Consider the following 10,348-nt stretch of genomic DNA (forward strand, 5'->3'; position numbering starts at 1 on the left):
ACCACTATTTGTAATTAAAAGACTATTCCTGGAACCCATATGTCCAGATGCACTGACAATTGTTCTGATCATATTACTTTAGATCAGTACTGCCCCACAGAACTACAATGAAAACCACAAATGTAAGCTATTCTAGTAGTCATTTTTAAAGAAGGTCAAAAATAACTGAGTTTAAATGTTGTCTATTAATCCAATATATAGAAATATTATTTCACATGATAATACAGTATTTTGTAGTTTGTGCACTCACTGTTATATATACCTTGTTTGTATTTTATACTTACAGAACAACTCAAGTCAGAGGAACTCCAAGTCAAATGCTCAATGACCTTTGATTTGATGGAGCCATACTGGGCAGTGGCTCAAGTCTAGACCAAGAAATAAACTTGTTGCAAGCACTAAATATGAAACTACTGCTTATGAAATATCAAGGTACTGGTTTATTATAAAAATATGAAATACTGAATGGCATTTTAAAGATCATATAATGACTTAACTTTCTTGCTTTGTATTACAGAATCTAGCTTCTCAAAGCTTGTACAAGGAAATTTTCTGAGAAAATGTTTATAAAGCTGTGCGAGAGGATGCAGTCTCTTCACACCCTGAGGAAGATGTGATTAGAGCATTTTCCTTGTCACAAAGATAAACAAGATAGTTTTGCCTTCTGAGACAAACCAGAGGTGGTTGTAGATAAGATCAAACTACTCTTATTACATGTATAATCTCCTGGGTGACAATAACAGGGGAGATTTGTAACCAACATGAATCCATGATGAGCTCCAACAGCATAATTACCTTAGCTCTCCAGTGTTCACTGATCACGATTATAATAATATGGCTAAAAGGAAAGTAACATCCCAAGATGGTTACTACAAACACCACTTGTAAGTTTTGTTTCTCTTTTTTTCAGCATCTCCTCTTACAGTTTGTTTTTTATTTTATGATCTAGTAGTTGTCCAAAGACGTTACAACTCCATATCAGGTTCTGAGTCCAGTACATTTTGGTCAATATCTCCCCTTCCCATCATTTCCCCCTACCCTCACCTACCCTCAAGTTACATAGTTTAATGATTACATAACGAACATTGAATATAATAACTGTGTTTGCTCACCCTTCCTCCCTCCATTCCTGAGCCCTCCTCTTTGTCTCCCCTCCCCCTAAAACATGTTTCCACTTTCTGTTGTTCAGAGGAGTTACACCTTTGGACTCCTCTCTTTAGTACATCATCCTTTAGTCAGTTTGTTTTTGTGTTTGTGTGTATACATAAAACCATGTATAAGTTATCATGCATGTTTGTATTTTAGATCTAGCTTCCATATCAAGAGAAAACATGCACTAATTATCTTTCTAAGCCTGCCTTTCTTCACTTAAAATGATTTTTTCTAGGTCCATCCATTTCCCTGCAAATGACATAACATTATTCTTTCAAATAAATGAGTATAAATACATTACATATATGTACCACATTTTCTTGATCCATTCATCCATTGCAGGGCATCTGGGCTGGATGTGCAAATGTCTAATATTTTTAACTGAAATGGTTTTAAGTGGAAATCTTGAGTTCTAAAACAATGAAAAATTAGGAAACTACTGGAATAAAATGGTGAAATGACTTTTGATATTCTTCTCTCTCTGCCTCTGTCTGTCTGTCTGTCTGTCTGTCTGTCTGTCTGTCTGTCTGTCTGTCTGTCTCTCTCTCTCTCTCTCTCTCTCTCTCTTTCTCTCTCTCTCTCTCTCTCTCTCTCTCTCTCTCTCTCTCTCTCTCTCTCTCTCTCTCTCTCTCTCTCTCTCTCTCTCTCTCTCTCTCTCTCTCTCTCTCTCTCTCTCTCTCCCTCTCTCCTGGTACTGGGGCTGAACTCAGGGCCTAAGCACTGTCCCTTAGTTTTTTTGCTCAAGCCTGGCATTCTACCATGTAAACCACAGCTTGCTTTCTGGCTTTTTCTGTAATTAACTAGAGATGAGTTTTATGGACTTTCCTGCCCTAGGCTGGCTTCAAACCATGATCGTCAGATACTCCCTCCTGAGTAGCTAGGATTACAGGCATAAGCCACCAATGCCAGGCAAAGATTTGTTCACTTTGTAGGTCATGGAGCTTGAACTGTTGGTCTGGGTGCTGTCCCTCAGCTCTTCAGCTCAAGGCTAGCGCTCTGCCACTTGAGCCACAGCCCCACTTCTGGTTTTCTGAGTGGTTTATTGGAGATAAGAGTCTCATGGACTTTCCTGCCTGGGCTGGCTTTGACCCGCAGCCTCAGATCGCAGCCTCCTGAGTAACTAGGATTAGAGGCGTGAGCCACCAGTGCCTGACAAAGATTTTTTTTTAATGGCTAGGGAATTAGCTCATTGATAGAGTACTCACCTGGCATACACAAACCCTGGGCTCTATCCACAACAATATTAAAAGTTATAATTCTCTGCTACAGTAGAACCCTAGGCATCTATGTGATGTTTCTTCCATTGGGAGTTTCAGAAATGCCAAATGCATCTTTCTCACCTCTGATAACATTGTGATGCTAGACCAAGCTGTCTAAGTCACCTGGAAGGGCTGTTTGTAATGTAGTTTGAATCTGGCTGTGTCCTTTACTGTGGTAGCCACATTTAGATCTGAAAGCTGGGGGTTGTCTGGTGTCCTGGCTAAAACAGTTACCCCAACATGTGGAATATATTGTCTCTAACACCTCTGAGGCCTGGTAGGCATTCCTTCCTACAATTAGGATCTCCAAGTGTGCTATATTGTCTTATAATCATGAATCCAATTTCCATATCAGGCCTGATGCCCTCTGGGCTCTGCATTTAGCCTTTCTGATCCATAGGCCTGTGTCTGATCCACACAGAACTCCACATGGTTCTAACTACTATGGCTTTGTAATAACTCAATTTCAGGTAAGGCCCTTCTTCTCTGTTCTTTTACAATCATGTTTGGATTGCCTTGGCCCTTTCCATTTCCATATCAATTTTAGCACCATCTTATCAAATTACATACACACATATGCATATACATGCACATGCACACTCACAAACACACATACACACACACAAATATTGTTTTGCCTTATGGTTGCTAAGCAGGTGCTTAGCAATGACCCTAGCCCATAATTGTTACTATGATTGGATTTGCTTTGACTATAGAGAAATTAATTTTGTCATCATTAGCATCTTTAATACTGAGTCTTCAACATAAGTGGAATGTCTAAGAATTCTGGCATTTTTTTCATGTTTTTCTCATTTTTTAATCTGCTTTACTTTACAAGTAATACTGTCAATACAGTGATTTATAAAGTGGCTATATACAGTAATTGTGTTGTAGTCAATTCTCAAAGAGGAAGTTTTAATCATATGACCATGAAGTCTTCTATTTACATTGTATATATTTTCAGCTTGAATTAAAGAAGCTTCTTTCTTCCTCCTTGAATACTGAGAAGTTTATTACAAATAAATGTTAAATTTTAATAAATGTTTTCCCTGTATCTACTAAAAATTAGCATATGATTTTTCTTCCTCTTTATTTTTCAATAAAGTGAATTATGTTATTTTTAAACAAGAAATTAACCTTTCATTTTTTAAGAGTAAGTCGAACTTAATTTAGTGTATTCTTGCTTTTTATAAGTTGTTGAATTCTATTCTGACTAGCATTTAGTATCTCTATTCATCAGTGGTATTGACTTGTGCTTTTTTATGATGATATATTGTCAATTTTTAGTGAAAAGGACTTTTCCCTAAAAGAATTTTTCTAAATACTCATGTTATTAATTCCTTTGCTTAGTGATAGAATTGATTACTAAAATCCCTATTTCTGGAGTTTTCCTTATGAAATTCTTTTCAAAATAGAATTATTTTAAGAGAATATAAATATTTGTATTCTCAATTTCCTTTTATATCAATTTTTGTGAATTCTGGTAATTATATAAATTTTAGTGGTTCTGACAATTTCCTTATAATTTTTATTTATATTTGTTAACTACTTGATGAATTGAAAATCTGGCAACAATATTGCCTTGTTCTGACATGGGTTTTTTTCTTTTCTTTTATTATCAAATTTTAAGTAGCAGACATTTTAGTTGTACAAAGGCAGGGGGCTTCATTGTATCATTCATGTATAAAATTTGTCCCTGTCAACTTCAATCCCTCTTTCATTCTCTGTCCTCAGCATTCTTAAAACAATTTCAAAAGGTTTTACTGTCCTATTTTCATAGAACATGCAAATAAACTACTTAAATTATATGCATCCTTAGTCGCTCTCTTTTAGCTCTCCCCCTCTGGGCTGGCTCTTCCTTCCAATAGAGCCTAATTTACTTTTCTGTTCTTTTTTTTTAACATCTATTAATTTGTCCAACAGGTTTCACCATGGCGTTTCAGATACGCCTATTTTATATTTTTCTCACAATAACCTCTATTGCTTTCTCTCCCCCTGGCCTAATCTCACATTGATCAACAGCTCTTATTTACGTTTTTGTATATTGTTTTGTTCTATTTTGAAATTGTTCACCTCCCATCTTACTTTTCTCTCTCTTCTTCCCCTCATTATACTACAGAGTTTTGTAGTTAGAATAATATTCTATGTAGATATATATGAATGTAAGTAAATTTATGTAAGTATATATACATATACATATGTGTATGTGAATTAGTGCCGATAATGTCCAACTTCCACAAATGAGCAAAAAATACAATATTTAACTTTTGAGCTTGTCTTACAATATTCAACATTATGTTCTATATATTCTATCCATTTTCCTGGTTTTACTTTTTAGGTCTGTGTAATAGCATACATGTAACATATTTTCTTTATTCATTCATCTGTTCTTGGGCACCTTAGTTAATTCAACTGTTGGTCATTGTGAACAGTACTGAAGTGAACAATGGGAATGCTAATTTCTATAGTAGTTGCACTAGTCTACATTCTCATCCACAATAAATGATGGTTCCTTTCTTGATGATTATCACTCTGATAGGGTAATATGGTCTCTTTTTTATTTTTAATTAGTATTATATTATATTTTATTTTATTTTGTGAACATGCTGTACAGAGGGGTTACAATTACATGGGCAGGATAATGCGTACATTTCTTATCAAGCATTGCAGCCTCCTCCTTTGTTTACCCTTCACATCCCTTCCCAGCCTCCCCCCCGACCCAAAATATGGTCTCTTAGTATAGTTTTGACCTGTACTTCTTTATGTCTAATAATGTTGGACATTCTTTCACAAATCTATTAATTGTATCTTCTGAGAACTGTTGGTTTCATCTTTCCATATTCCTTTTTCTTGTTTAGCAGTAAACTTTTAAAAGATGCACAAGAGCTTTGCACTAATCACCACAAATTTTCACAGGAAGAATTCCCAAAGGAACTTTAAAAACAAAGAACAATAGAGGTATCCCATGCTCATATGACAAGTTCTATCTAAACTAAATACTAGACTTGAAGTTTTAATAATATTTTGTGCACAAATTGTTAAGCTGATACTAAAATTTTCATAGAAATTAGAAAAGTATTTAAAAATCTAAAATAAAGATCTAAAAGAACAAGTTTATCCTCATTAGTTCTCAGAGAACAAATGTTAAGAATTACTATAAAACTAGAGTAATTAAGATTGTACTCTATTGGCATAAGTACATAAAAATAATGAGTTGAATCGAACTGAATCTAGAAAGAAACTATAGTCAATTGTTTTCCAAATAGGAATGAATGGAATTCAGTGTAAGAAACAAAGTATTTTCATCAAATGTTGCTGAAGTAGAGAGTCAGATGGACTTCAATCATGACCAGCTGCTTACCTCAGTCATTTTTCTTAACCTAATTTGGGTGTATATATGAACATAAAAGCTAACATTATAAAGTTCTTAAATAAAAGACATAGGAGAATATCTTCAGTACTTTAAAATGGGCAATTACCTGATTTCTTAGGTATATTATAAAAGTCATTTTGATTTAAAATACTACTGCTTATAATGTAAAAGATAGAAATTTGATGTGAGAGTACAACTCAGTAGTATATCCTTGTCTAGCATGTGGGAGGCTCTGGGGTTCAAGCCCAAGAACTATAAAATGGAAAGAATAAATCTTTTGCTCCTCAAAGTTGTCAGCAATTAAGGAAAAGATAGGCCACACACTGGAGAAGTTTTACATGGATAGATTATAGATAGATGAGCCAGGTGTGAGTGGCTCACACCTGTAATCCTAGCTATTCATGGAGCTGAGATCTAGAGATTGTTGTTCAGTGCCAGCTCATGCAGAAAAGTCAACAAGACTCTTATCTTCAATTAACCACCTGAATACTTGAAGTAGAGCTGTGGCTCAAAGCAGTAAAGCACTAGCCTTGAACATAAAAGCTCAGGGACAGTGTCCAGGCCCTGACGCTAAGCCCCAAGACCATCACAAAGAACAGAGGGAGATAGATAGACAGATAGCAGATAGATAAGATTAGATAGATGATATACGTAGCCAGTTTCCTTTTTTCTTAGTAATTATATTTTATACATTACAATAAAACAATTAGTGAATACTTGCCTATTCTGTTCCTATGAGAAATATATGATTAGATTTCTGCAAATTTTGAGTCCACAACATTTTCACCAACTCATCAATATAAAACACGGCACTAGTGTACATGCACATTTTTTCTGGTGGAACCATTTAAAAGAGAATAAAAAAATATGAAAGGCCACCTTAAAGTATTGCATATACAGAAAGGTCTATATTGCATATACAGAAAGGTCTATGCTAGAACAGCACACACAGGACTGCATGTAAATTCAAAGGGTCCATAAACATGCTGAGTCCGTTCATACCCCTCAAGGTCCAGGAAAGGTGATGCATTCTGTAATCCCAGCATTCATGAAGTGAGGCTAAGTCAGGAGAATGGAGGCCAGCCTGGGTCATCTAGTGAGACCTTATCTCAAATGAACAAACAAATAACAAAAACATAAAACAAGAGGAAAAAGAAAACACCCCTGGGAAAGAAGTCCATGAACTCTAAATCCTTCAAGTCTTCTCCCTTTTATGTTTGTTTTTTCAAGCTCATATACCTAGAAAAGGAGAGAAATTAGTCTAAAATCCACAGAATATTTTTATGATTCTGTCAAGGAAAGTAGAAATGCTGCTTCTTTTCTTCCCTTTCATCCTTCCTCTTCCCTTCCATATTCCCTTTTTCTTCTCTTCCCCTTTCTCCCTATTTCCTACACATGCATATTTATCTATACATGTATATACATATATCAACACAACAAACTCATTATTCATGAATTCCATTTTTAAATTTTCCTGTTTGCTACAATTTATTTATAACTCCAAATTAATCTACAGATTACTCTTATGGTCTCTTTCAAACATGTTCAGAGTAGTGAAGGTTTGAATCACTTGGATATCTCTGTTCCCAACACAGATCAATTCAAGAGCTACTCTGCTTTCTTGCTTAGTCCTCATGTTGGGAACAAGTGTCCTGTTGGGGTTTAGTTAGTGCACTTTTATTTTACTTATGGTGATTTCACTGTTTAAAATGGCTTTCAATCATGCTGCTGAAGTACTGTTCAGGGTTAAAAACTCAAGCTGTGCTACTTGTGGTTTTTACGATGCTTCTCATAGGGAAAAAAAATGTGCTAGAACTTATTCAAGCAGAGCCATAGTGCTGAAGGCACTTTACTGAATAGTATTTATCAAATAGTATGTTTTTAAAACATGGTAATTTTCTTCTAAAAGGTGCAATGAAAACCAGTCACTAGAGGCTCATGTCTGTAATACTAACGACTCAGAAGGCTGAGATTCTCAATTCTCAGCCAGTTCTTGCCAGCACAGGCAGGAAAGACCATAAGATTCTTATTTCCAATAAACCACCAAGAAGCTTAAAGTACAAAAGGTAGAATACTAAACTGGAGCAAAAATGTTCAGGAACAGTACCTAAGCCCTGATTTCAAGCCCCAGGTCTAACACACACACACACACACACACACACACACACACACACACACACACGTGAACACATGCACAGAGACAGAGAAAGAGAGAGAGAGGGAGAGAGAGAGAATGATACAATAAGAAGGAACCAAAAATAGAGAAAAAAGTTTTGAAAAGAAATGGTTAAGATGGGGAAAAGATTAGTTTGTGGACTGTCTCACCAGCTATGAAGACTTACAATGTTGTACTGTAGTGTTAAAAGATCACAATGTTGGCCTTAGAATAAGAAATAAAAGAGTAGAATTGAAAGTCGCAAAACACTTAATTACTAAACAAAAAAATTAATATTATTTAAATTGATAAAGGGATCCACACAAGAGCTGATCATTATTGATACCTATTTGCCATATAAAACAGTTTTAATATTGATAAAACTGATAGTATGAATAGCACATAAGTTTAAAAACATTCGTAATGGGATTCTCTATTCAATTCCATTATTTTATTTTTATCAGATAGAAAAACTAAAGACTTATAAAACTTAAACAGGCTGGTGGCTCATGCCTGTAATCCTAGCTACTCAGGAGGCTGAGATCTGAGGATGGTGGTTCAAAGCCAGCCCGGGCAGGAAAGTCTGTGAAACTCTTACCTCCAATAAATCACCAGAAGACCAGAAGTGTTGCTGTGGCTCAAGTGGTAGATCACTAGCCTTGAGCTGAAGAGCTTAGGGACAGCGCCCAGACTCAGAGTTCAAGCCCTATGACCGACAAAACAACAACAACAACACAACAAAAATCTTAAACAGTTAAAATTTACAGCTATATCATTTACATATGTGGAAAGTAAAATCCCTATCATTGTAAAAATACATTGAGATTAATACCAAACCAATCAAGTACAAACCCAGAAACCTAAACTGAATGACGTGGAATGGATAATTCAGACGTAAGTTATTTTTTAGGAAAAGATAATTTACTAAAATTGACCCCAGGCTCTATAGCAAAAACCTAAACATACCGATATTTTTATATAAAAGAAATACAAAATTGTCACAAAGTTGTTTCTGATCAAAAAGCACCAGGTCCAGATGTGCTTCTAGAGAAATTCTGAAAACTCTGTTGATAATTTTAGTGACATTTTAAACTGTTGCCTTACATACCACAAATACCTTCCCAACTATTTTAAGAGAAAAAAATCCTTAAATCTTGACAGCACCAGAAAATAAATTTAGAGATTAGCCTTATTTATTAATATGAGAGTCACTTTCTATTAGAATCCATTTTGAAAAACACTGACTGTGAAAACATTTTATAAAATTTAATATCCCTTTTTAAAAATTTTTATTGAGGTAAATATAAATAGGTATCTATTTAAGCTGCATACAAGTATGCATACAAAAATGCTCAGTGGAGAGTGAAATAGTTCCCTAAGTCTGAAATAAGGCTATAACATCTACTCTTCCTAGTATTAATCAACACATAGCACTACCAATAAAAAATAATCAGAAAACAAGTACACTGCATAAAAATAGGAAAAGAGTAAGTTAAAAGATCACTATTTGTGGATGATACTTTTGCCTAACTGGAAAGTACTTAAGAATAATAATACTTGAAAATGATTGCAAATAATGCAGATGTTTAATAAAGAGTCTAATACAAAATTACTACATGGAAATCAACAGCTAAGATATGAAAACAATAACTGGATTCTAACAGAGGAAAAGATTCAATACAGTAGCATCTATAACCTCTGGAAATATACCAAATCAGAGTCATACAGGGTCTACATAAAAGTATTTTACAAAAAAATTAAAAGAAATATAAGATGAATTGGATAAATGAGAAGGTTGACCATGAGTTAGGTGGAAGGAACTTAACTAAAGATATACATCGTCTCTAAGATTATGAGTGTTTAATGTGATATCAAAAAACTTCGAAAATAATTTTAAATACAGAAACATATTTAAAAGTTCACATGAAGAAATAAATGAGTAACCCAATTAACATCCGAAAAATTAGTGTAAAAGTCACGTGTTCTCACATATATGGAAGTAAAAGAAACATATACATGAGCACATACATCATCTATCTATCAATCATCTACCTATTTATCTATCTATATGAAGTAGATACACACATGTGTGAGGTACAATGGTGAAGCTTCTTTGAATGATTACAATGGATTTTAACAATACTGAAAATTAGAAAGGTAAAATATGACCTGTCTGGGTGCAGATACTAGTGAAAGGTGAGAGGCAAACCAAGAGGGTGAAAGAGAACAGATATGATCAAAACATTTTATATACATTTATGAAGATGGGACAATGCAGCCTGCTGATACTGGACTGAGTAGCAAATGGAAGAAAGAGGAGAATGACAGAGGGGTTAACTCTGATCAAGATGCATTATAGAGGGACTGGGAAGGTGGCTCAGTGGTAGAGTGCTTGCCTTGCATGCATGA

Source organism: Dipodomys merriami, unplaced genomic scaffold, assembly GCF_024711535.1.
Source record: "Dipodomys merriami isolate MVZ:Mamm:240054 unplaced genomic scaffold, mDipMer1.0.p SCAF_4, whole genome shotgun sequence".
Lineage (NCBI taxonomy): Eukaryota > Metazoa > Chordata > Mammalia > Rodentia > Heteromyidae > Dipodomys > Dipodomys merriami.